The sequence below is a fragment of the Melozone crissalis genome, unplaced genomic scaffold (assembly GCF_028551555.1).
Source record: "Melozone crissalis strain CALT ecotype California unplaced genomic scaffold, PUWL_Pcris_2 ptg000218l_1, whole genome shotgun sequence".
NCBI lineage: Eukaryota > Metazoa > Chordata > Aves > Passeriformes > Passerellidae > Melozone > Melozone crissalis.
Genome location: NW_026535981.1, coordinates 1,450,268 through 1,461,370, shown reverse-complemented (window position 1 = coordinate 1,461,370; position 11,103 = coordinate 1,450,268). Strand labels below are relative to the sequence as shown.

Genomic DNA, 11,103 nt, shown 5'->3' with positions numbered 1-11,103 from the left:
TCTAAGCTTCTCAGGAGGAAAAATCCTGAGAAAAGGATTTTTCATGAAAAGATGTCTGCGACACTTCACCTTGGCAGCAACTGGTATAACTGGTTCACTCTGCAACCCTTTTTTGCCCAAAAAATTGGCAGATTTTTTATTTATAACACCCCTGACCCCTTTGTCCATCCCGGCTGTGCCATCACCCAGCTGGGCTGTGACAGCCTGGCAGCTGAGGTCCTTGCTCAGGGTGAGAGGCAGCAAAGGTTCTCAGCATCTCTGCAGGCTGGGTACTTTGTTCCTCACCTCCAGACATCACTCTGATCTCTTAATTCTGTATTGGCTCGTTGTTTTTGGGGTTTTTTCGGTGAGTTTGGTGGGGTTGCTTCCCATGGCATGCTGGTCCCGAGGTTATTTTGCATTTTCTCTGATGCCCTCCCCCCCCCATATTCCATCCTCTCACTGTCTGGAGAGAAGGGCCATCAATTTAGCCTCAGGCAGGGCCATCCCGATACAAAAGGAGCTATTAACAAAAAGGACTGGTGATTACAATAACAGACAGGTAGAACTTCACTGTGACTGTGCTCACAGGGGTTCTTGGATTGGGGAAGAGATGAGGATCTGACTCCATGTTTCAGAAGGCTTGATTTATTATTTTATGATATATATTACATTAAAACTATACTAAAAGAACAGAAGAAAGGATTTCATCAGAAGGCTAGCTAAGAATAGAATAGGAAAGAATGATAACAAAGGTTTGTGGCTGGGACAGAGAGTCTGAGCCAGCTGACTGTGATTGGCCATTAATTAGAAACAACCACATGAGACCAGTCACAGATCCACCTGTTGCATTCCACAGCAGCAAATAATGTCAATGTTTACATTTTGTTGCTGAGGCCTCGCAGCCTCTCAGGAGGAAAAATCCTAAGGAAAGGATTTTTCAGGAGAGATGTCTGTGACAGCCTGACTGCCTGTTCTGACAAAAGCCTGTGCTCTAAGAAACTGCTGCAGCCCAAGACAGAGATCAAGGGGGGGCCCTTGAACTCTGAAACAGAGAGAGAGGCTGCTGTGGAAAGCAGGGTCAAAATGACCCCAGGAATTCTTTCTGATAAAGAAAAATTCACAGGAAATGTAACAGGAAATCAGTAGAATGAATATGTATGAACCTGTTGTGAAATTGCATGCAGATGTATTTGAGAGGGAGGTATGTGACTATGTTCTCAGGGGTCCAAGGATGAGGGAAGAGATGAAAATCTGACTCCATGTTTCAGGAGGCTTGATTTATTATTTTATGACATATATTATATTAAAACTGAGCAACTCAGCTTCTGTCCAGGCATTATTTCTTCTAAACAGCCCATTATCGGTCCAGGGATTATTTATCCTGAGCTGCCCAGCTTCTGTCCAGGGATTATTGATCCCGAGCATCCCAATTTCTCTCCACAGATTATTGATCCCTTACCTGTAGGGTTCCTGCACACCTCAGTACTCCTCAGATGATTGAGCAGCCCAACTTCTGTGTGGGGATTATTGATCCCGAGCAGCCCAACCTCTGTCCTGGGATTATTGATCCTGAGCTACCCAGCTCCTGTCCAGGATTATTGATCCTGAGCAGCCCAACTCCTGTTCAGGGATTATTGATCCTGAGTTACCCAGCTTCTGTCGAGGGATTATTTCTCCTGAGCAGCCCAGCTTCTGTCCAGGGATTATTGATCCCTTACTTGTAGGGTTCCTGCACACCCCAACACTCCTCAGGTGATTTAGCACCACAGTAGCCCCCGGATGCAGAGACATTTCTCCATCACATTTAAAAGAAAAGTTCAGGTGGGTTTTCCAATGAGCAATGTGGATTTCCCTGGAGTTCAGCAGGCAGGATCACATACCCCAGAACCAGAGCTTCTGTATCCCTATGGAAAGGTGATGGCACAGGGAATATCTGCTCTGCTGCTGACAAACAGCTGCAGCTGCTTTGGGTGCCTGAACATCTGCAGTGACAACTGCACCCAGCTGTTCCTGCTGCAGGGAGCGGTTTTGGGAAAACATGGGCAGGATTGAGATGCTGTTCCCAGGTGCCTTCTAGAGCAGTATCAATAATCTTTCTGGAAGGAATGAGCTCCTGAGATTTGTTTTGCATTCTTTTATAGAAGAAAAGAAATTTATTAAACTGTTGGTTTGTCCAGTGTCATTGGAGAGGTGGCACTTTCAGCCTCCAATCCATGGTCACTTTTAAAAACCTATAAATGTTAGAGTCAGAAAATAAACTTCCTTTTCCTTCACTTTCAGAATCCCTGAAAAGAACTGCTGCACCTCACCTGCACCTGGGTGCTGGGCCCCAGCTCCTGAGGGCAGCATCATCTCCCTGCTCACCTGTGACACAGGTACCAGCTGGGGAGTGAAAGAGCTGGGGCTGGGTGATCCCAGCGACAAAATAAAGCTATACCTGCTTTTAATGTACGAATTGGTGTTAAAAAGTGTGAAAAACGCTAATCACGTGTTTTTAAAATGTCAAAAAGTTGAATGATAATAAAATGGTTATAAAAATAGCAATATAATTAGAGTAATAATTGGACAATTTGGATTAGGACAATAAGAGACAATAGAAGCAAAGAGTTATGCATGTCCGGGTACCTTTTTCTGGGCAAAATAAGCCTGATAAAGGACACACGTTAACAAGGGATTAACCCTTAAAAAACAATAACCTGTTGCATATTCACACACCTCATGCATGATGCATAAATTCCATTCAAACACAGGATTCTGTCTGGTCAGTGTCAGTTTCTTCCTTTGAATCCTGACGGCTTCTTCCCGAGTGAGGCGGGAAGAAGTTCGTTTCTTCTGATAAGAGAGCAATAAATTCTGTTTCTCTGAAAGATTTAGGTGTCCTGTGGCTGCTGACTGGTGTGAGTCCTTTCTTTTAAAAAAAAAAAGTATCTTACATAGCATAGTTTCTATTTTAACATTTTGTTACAACCTACAACTAGATTTAACACACTACTTAAGAAAACTAATACAGCATCACTTTCTAACGTAACACATCAAGTATTCGTTTGAATATCTGCCAAAAGCCAATCAGAAACCGCGCGTTATTCAAAATGCCCATTGCGGTGGGTGGAAGGCGCTGATTGGTGCCGGGGCAGGCGGAGGCGGCTGCGGGCGGGTCCCATTGCCGGCCCGGCCCTGCCCGTTCCGGCCGCGTGTCCCTGGCAGCGGAGCGGCGGCGGCAGCGGGTGCGTGGTGCGGGTCGGGCCCGGGGCTGGTGCAGGGCTGGGCAGATCCGCGGTGCCCGAGCGGGGCCGGGCATGGCTGGGCTGGTGCTGGGCCGGGCCGATCCGCGGTGCCGGAGTTGGGCTGGTGCAGGGCCGGGCAGATCCGCGGTGCCCGAGCGGGGCTGGTGCAGGGCCGGGCAGATCCGCGGTGCCCCGAGCGGGGCTGGTGCAGGGCCGGGCAGATCCGCGGTGCCCCGAGCGGTCGCTGCCCCGAGCGCGGTGCCCCGAAGGCCGCTGAGGCCCCAGGGCTCCGGGCCGGGCCCGGCGAGGCGGTGGAGGGCTGAGGGCGATGGCGGCGGCGCCGAGCCGGGGCCGCGGAAAGAGCCGGGCCGGGGCGGCTCTGCACGGGGGGGGGTTTGCTGCCAGCAGAGGCACCGGCTCCAGCGCCAGGCCAAGGGCTGCAGTGGCGGGGCCCGGCTGCAGCCACAGAGAGCGGCCCTGGGCGCTGGAAACGGCGGCTCCGGGCTGAGAGGGCCCCAGCAGCAGGAGGAGGAGGAGGCGGTGGCCGGGCCCGGGATGAGCGCTGGCATGTATTATCTGAGCGGCGCTGATGTCTCTCACGCTTTAGCTCTAGAATTACTCTGAGGCCCGGCCAGCCCCCGATCCCTCTAGCAGTGCAGCTTTTCCCACTGCTGGCGTCGAGTGCTCAGGCCAGGCTGAATCCTGATGGCTGAGTAAGGCGGGAAGAAGTTCATTTCTCCTGATAATGGGGCAATAAATTCTCTTTCTCTCTAAGGTTTAGGTGTCCTGTGGCTGCTATCTCAGTGCAAGTCCTTTCTTTAAAAAAATAGTATTCTACATAGCAGAGTTTCTATTTTGCTGCTTTGTTACAACCTAAAACTATATTTAACACACTATGTAAGAAAATTAATGCAGCATAACTTTATAACACACCACACAAAAGATATTCATTTGAATATTTGCCAGAAGCCAATTCAAAAATACACATCTTTAATGAAAGTTTTTCCCCATGGTTTGGTCACAGCAGTGCTGAGGAACAGGGAACAGCCAAATGAGGGAGACCCGTGGAGAAGCCTTGGTGCCCAGAGGGGATCCTGACAGGCGGCCTGGAGAGCTGCAGGTGAGAGAAAGAGATGAAAATTCAACATCTCCCAGAGCCCTTGGGCACAGACACACCGGGCACGGGCTGCAGCTGCGGTGCTGGGCACCGACCCTGGGTTCCCATGGAGGAGGAGGAGGCGGTGGCCGGGCCCGGGATGAGCGCTGGCATGTATTATCTGAACGGCGCTGATGTCTCTCACTCTTTAGCTCTAGAATTACTCTGAGGCCCGGCCAGCCCCCGATCCCTCTGGCAGTGCAGCTTTTCCCACTGCTGGCGTCGAGTGCTCAGGCCAGGCTGGGACCCAGCCTGGGGAGAGGGCTCTGAGGCAGAAGGGGAATTTTCCAGAGGAGAAGTCCATTTGGATTGAGGTGAAATGTGCATCTGTGAGCTCAGTCTGCAGCTTGTTGTTTAGTCTGACTGTGACTGTGTTCACAGGGGTCCAAGGATGAGGGAAGAGACAAGGATCTGACTCCATGTTTCAGAAGGCTTGATTTATTATTTTATGATATATATTATATTAAAACTATACTAAAAGAACAGAAGAAAGGATTTCATCAGAAGGCTAGCTAAGAATAGCAAAAGAAGGAATGATAACAAAGGTTTGTGGCTCGGACTCTGTCCGAGCCAGCTGACTGTGATTGGCCATTAATTAGAAACATCCACATGAGACCAATCACAGATCCACCTGTTGTGTTCCACAGCAGCAGATAAGCAATGTTTACATTTTGTTCCTGAGGCCTGTCAGCTTCTCAGGAGGAAAAATCCTAAGGAAAGGATTTTCCATAAAAGATATCTGTGACACTTATGCATAGTAAACTTTTTTTCCCAAAGAAAAAATATTCCAATATTTTCTTTTTTCCCAAAGAAAATATTCCAAGAGCTGTTTAGCATGGGTCCTCCTCAGTTCCACCTTTTTAGGGCATGTGTATTCCTTGGTTGTGGTTTTGGTCCTTTCTTATCATCTTCAGTTTTGGCCGCTGCCCACACTGCCTTCAGAGGATGAGTGCTGATAGCTGGCACATCTGTACCAGGTGTCCTCATCCCATGTTCATTGGATGTTATCCCATCCAAGCAGGCACTGTAACACAAGCACACTTATATCAACTACATCACTATTATGTCTAAGCTTATAATTAACAACAGAAATGAAAACTGTATCTTTATAACAAAGTTATTTTAACAGCACCCATCTAAAATCCATGTTAACATTTGCACGAAGCCAATATTGCAATCTGTATCTATAGCAGGCCAAGGGCCGGGCGCCCCTCGGTGGCTCTGGCCCGGCAGAATTTTGGGGGTCCCGGTGTTTGGTGCCGGCAGAGCCCCGGCGCTGGGCCGGGGGTGCGAGGGACCCTCCCTGGGGGGGGTCGGGCTGCCCGGGGCAGGCGCTGCAGCGTCAGCCCAGAGCCACAGGGGGATGGCCCGGGCCCGGCAGGCTGGGGGCTGGCACAGCGGAGAGGGGGCCCCGGAGCTGGGGGAGCCTCTGCAGCCTGCGGTGTCGGACACCCCTATAAGGGGGAGCCCAGGAGCCCGGAGATGGTGGCACCATGGACAAGGGACACCCATGGTGTGAAGAATGCATATTTTATGATTGGCTCTTTGCAAATATTAAAACGAATATTATGTGTTATGTTAGGATGTTATGCTGTATTGATTTTTTAATTGATTTTTTAAGTGTGTTGAATATAGTTTAGGTTATAACATAATGTTAGAATAGAAACTGTGTATGTGAGGTATTTTTTAAAGAAAGGAATGAGGTACTCGCAGCAAGATGGCAGCCACAGGACACCTAAATCTTTCAGAGAAAGAGAATTTATTGCTCTCTTATCAGAGGAAACTAACTGCTTCCTGCCTCCCTCAGGCTTGAAGACGCCTTCAGGATTCAGAGGAAGAAGCTGACACTGACCGGACACAATCCTGTGTTTGAATGGAATTTATGCATCATGTATGTGGTGTGTGAATATGCAACAGGTTATTGTTTTTAAGGGTTAATCCTCGGTTAATGTGTGTCCTTTTTTGGGCTTATGCTGCCCAGAAAAAGGTACCTGGACGTCTGTTACTCTTTGTTTTTGTTGTCTCATATTGTCCTAAATCCTAATTGTCCAAATTACTAATGCTCTAATTATATTACTATTTTTATAACCATTTTATTATTATTAAACTTTTAAAATTTTAAAAACAAGTGATTGGCGTTTTTCACCCTTGGGTACCCTGGGTGCTGAAACAGGGACCCCGCACAGGCAGCACCCCTGGGCCCCTCTGACTCACCTGGGGAGCCCAGGGAAGGAACCTCTGGAGTTGCCCCAGCAGCCCAGAGAGAGGGGACACCAATACACACTGGGGCTGCAGGAGCCCAGACAGGAGGGAGCCCCTGAACTGCAAAGTAGGGAGACCAGAGAGGGGAACTCCTTGGTGGGTGTTTTTTTGCTGAATTTTGGTGGTTTGGGTTTTTTTGAGGGTGGCTGAATCCTGGTGGTCTGGAGGTTTTTATGGACATCAGACACCTGGTGAATTCTAGAGATGGACTCAGGCAAGAGGAGCAGCCAGTCCCCAAAATCCCACTCTTGGCATCCCTCATCCCCCTCTGCAGTCCTCCCTCTAACATCTTTAGGCCTCTGGGAAGACCCCAAAGGGATGGAAGTGCCTAAAACGCTGCTGAAGGGCCTGAGCTGCTCTCACCTGTGGATGTTCCTGTCCACAAACATCTCCTGGTCAGTGCCATGGGGGGCTGGGAAGGAGTTTAGGGGATCCTGAGAGGATTGGAAGGAGTTTTGGTGGCTCTTGGCTCCATTTGTGGTGCTGGGAATGGGTTAAGGGGGCTTTGGAGGGGTCTGTGGGAGAGTTTTGGGAGTTGTGGAAGGGCTGTGTGGCTTGGAGAGAACTTGGGTGGGTCTTGGCAGAGGTGGGAAAGAGTTTTGATGGATCTTGGGGCCATTTCTATTGCACAGAGTGGTTCGGGGTGTGGGGGACAGCAGGGATCTGTGGGGTGGTTTGATGGAGCTGGAGTGGCTGTGGGGCTGGGAGGGGGTTTTAGGGCAGTCATGACCCCCAGAGCTGCCCCCAGACCCTGCGCACAAGGTGCTGCTGGGGGACAGGGGCTCCATGGAGGGGTTTGTGTTCCTGGCACTGTGGGAGTGAGGGGGGATACCCCGGGGCCGTGTGTGACCCCCCCATGCCGGTGTCACCCCCTTGTCCCTCTCCACAGGGCTCCTGCCCCAGCTCTGCTGCCCCAGAGGGAATTTGGGGAGGGGGCAGAGGGGGCGAGCAGCCCCTGCTGGGGGATGGCCCCGGCCCAGCCCCTTTGTTCAGCATCGAGCTGGGCTGGGACCGCAGGAGGAAGAGGCCAATGGGAAGCAGATCCTGCAGCTGGGACAGTGCTTGGGGTCAGGGCAAGGTCCTGCCCTGCACACCTGGCTCAGGTGTGACCCTGCCCCAGCAAGGGAGCGGGACATTCCCATCCCCATGGATCAGGGCTGGGAGTAGCACTTGGAGCACGGATGTGGAAATACTGGGAGCGACTGGGAGCTCACTGAGAGGGTGAATTATCCCACCTTCCCCTTCTGAGGCCACCCTGCCAGCTGAGAAATGCTCCTTGGGCCTTGGCGTTGGCCAACAGCCCCTGGGCTCAACTCCTCTGCAGCTCATCACAAACACTGTCTGCTCCAGGCACTGCTGATGCCCAACCAGCTCCTGGTTCCTTTAGCAGCAGCCCTGGGAACTGTTTTTGTTCCCTCAGTGGCACAAGATCCCTGTTCTCACCCTGCCAAAGAAAGCTGTTGATGCCAAGTGCAGCCAGGATGAACCATTGCTGGGACTGAAGCCCCTCTCTTGGGGCCCTGCAAACAGGGCTCCAAAAGGAGCCCTTGGAGCTCTCCTGGGCCAGCGACTCCCTCTGAGTGGGGCCTCTCCCAGCCAGGAACTCTCCCGTTTGCTGCACTCGGGGATCCTGAACAACCACAGAGCCTGGGCCAATCCCCCCACTCCTCCAGGCTCAATCCTTTGCCCTTTGCTGGGGAGATGCCAAAGGATCCTCAGGGAGCATTGCCTGCCCTCAGGGGAATTTCTCACAGGTGCCTTGCACTGACTCTTTGTGTCTGTGTGCACACAGGAGTGCCTGTGCTGCAGAAATGTGGCAGAAATGCTGCTCTCTGAGGGGTGTGAGTGCCTTGCATAGCTGAGCCAGTCAGGCTTGTAGGTAAGGTTAAATCACAAGCTGTAAGTGAAGTTAAATGCTGCTAAGAGTAGTTCTTAGTTACTAAGTTGTTACCTTTAATATAAGTTATAAGCTAAGTTAAATATTGTAAAGTGTTTTTCTCTGTTAAATTGCAAAGTCATAGGTTTAAGTTAAGTTAAATGCTGTTACACTCTGCTCTTTTGCGAAATTGTGAACTTGAAGGTATCAGTTAACATTAAGGTACAAGTTAAGTCCTGTTAAGTTTGAGCTCTGTTAAGGTTTTAGGCTGTATTCATTTTATCCTTGCCCTCACTGTCTTTGTGTCACACACACAGGGACAGTTCTCAGTTCATTTCTGGTTTGATTACCTGGACTCTGTTTGGTTTTGTTGTTGCTTTGTTTCCCTGGTGTGCCTGAAGTGTCCAGTCAGGAGCAGAGTGACTCTTGCCAAGGAACTTTGTGCTGCTGTCCCTTAATATTAAATGTGATTTTTGCTGCTGCCTTGCTGGGGATTTTTTCAGCGCTCTCAAGGCCTTGTTGATAGCAGGGTGAAGGAGCCCTGGCCCAGGCTCTGGCCCTGGGGGACACGGGAACGCTGCCAGGGGGTCCCTGTCCCACCCCCAGGGCCCCGGCCCCCTGTCCCCGTGTCAGGCTCTGGGGTCGATCTCGTGGAACATCCTCTGGGGGAGGCTGCGGGGCCGGGGGACCCGGGGGGACCCGGGGAGACAGGGACCCCGCTGTGCATGAGCAGGGTTGGACTGCTCTGGGGAGAACTGAGGGGGGGGCTGGGACAGAGTGACCTCCCCAGTGACCTCACACAGCCCCCGTGATGTCACACTGACCATGTGATGTCACACAGCCATCTCTGTGATGTCACACTGCCCCCTGTGATGTCACATAGCACATGTGATGTCACATAACCATCTCTGTGATGTCACACAGCCCTGTGATGTCACACTGTCCCCATGATGTCACACAGCTATATCTGTGATGTCACACAGCCTCCTGCTGTGTCGCAGAGCCAACTCTATGTCACCTTGTGATGTCATACAGCAGTGCTGTGACATCACAGAAGACCGATGACACAAAGTCACCCTGTGATGTCACAATCTGTTCTCTGATGTCACAGCCTGCTCTATGATGTAACACAGCCACTGGGTGATGTCACAACCCACTCTCTGATGCCACAGAGCCACCCTCTATGATGGCAGACTCTACTCTATAGCCTCATATCCTGCTCTGTGATGTCACAGCCAGCTCTGTGATGTCACAACCCCCTCAGTGATGTCACAAAACCCTCAAGAACTCAGTTCTATTGAAACACTGAAGTTTCTTGGACTTTAAATAGATCTCTGTGAGGGACACAACTGAGAAAGTGTCCCCAGGTTCCAGCTAGAGCAGAACACTGGAGGCAGTGATGACAGGTGGGGACAAGCAAGGGAAAGGTGTCTCTGGTGCTGAGCAAACCTGGATGTGTTTGAGGAATGCAAAGGGCCAAGGCCTGAGCCCCAGCCCCTGGCCAGGCAGATCCTGTCCCTCCCTCCTTGCTCAGGGCTCTTCCCGGGATGGGCACTGGCATGTGGGGATGTGCAATGCCAGGGGCAGGAGCGTGGGGTGGCCCCTGCCAGGCTGCTGAGCAGGGACAAGGAGGCAATGAGGCCCCAGGCCTGCAAGGGTCACTTGTCCCCTCCTGGCCCCAGGACCAGCAGCCATGGCCAAAGTGCTGCCCAAGGTGGCTCTGGCAGGGCTGTCTTGCAGCTGCTGCCCATCCCTGTGCCCTGTGCAGCCCAGGCTGTCCAATGGTGTCCCTGCCCTGTGCCTCTGTCCCTGCAAGCTGTTGGCATCCCCTGGCTGCCCCACCTGGCTGGGCCCTTCCTTTGCTGACAGCTCTGCCTGGCCACTGCATCGTGTTTGGATTGATTGATCAATTAGATCAAAGCTGTATTGGACTGTCTGAAAGGGGATGAGTTTCTTAATAAGTACAGTATGATATGATATAATGTAGTAGAATAAAGCGATGGATCAGCCTTCTGCAATCATGGACTCAATGCTAATTATTACCTGGCTGGGAGCCTGCAACAACAGGCAAATACTGTAGTACTGAGAAACAAAGGTACAGCCAGGGAAGGGAGGCAGGTGGAAAAGGCTTTGTGCTGTCCCTGCTCAGCACGGCCCTGAAGATCTGCACATAGGAGAAAACAATGAACACAAAACAACCAAATACCAAAGACTAAGCACGATGAGCCCAAGTTCCCTGAGGCTGGAGTGTGAGCAGGAGAGCTTGAGGATCTGGGGGATCTCACACAAGAACTGGCCCAGGGCATTGCCATGACATAGGGGCAGGGAAAATGTATTGGCCGTGTGCATGAGAGCACTGAGAAAGGCACTGGCCCAGGCAGCTGCTGCCATGTGGGCACAAGCTCTGCTGCCCAGGGGGCAGAGGGTCCTGTGGTGCAGGGCTTGGCAGATGGACACAGAGCTGTCGGACCACATGAGGGTCAGAAATGAAAGCTCTGCTGTGATAAAGAACAAAAAGAAAAAGAACTGAGCAGCACATCCAGAGTAGGAGATGATCCTGGTGTCCCAGAGGGTATTGTGCATGGCTTTGGGGACAGTGGTGC

At 51.3% G+C, this 11,103-nt stretch overlaps 2 non-coding genes across 2 annotated transcripts; both read left to right on the top strand.

The window, feature by feature from the left end:
• The first annotated feature begins 3,753 nt into the window (after positions 1–3,753).
• LOC128949294 (small nucleolar RNA SNORD45) lies at positions 3,754–3,836 on the top strand. Its single transcript, XR_008484196.1, has one exon. It is a non-coding gene; the product is annotated as a small nucleolar RNA SNORD45 (small nucleolar RNA).
• A 618-nt stretch (positions 3,837–4,454) lies between these two features.
• LOC128949292 (small nucleolar RNA SNORD45) lies at positions 4,455–4,537 on the top strand. The gene has a single exon (XR_008484194.1). It is a non-coding gene; the product is annotated as a small nucleolar RNA SNORD45 (small nucleolar RNA).
• Positions 4,538–11,103: the final 6,566 nt, after the last annotated feature.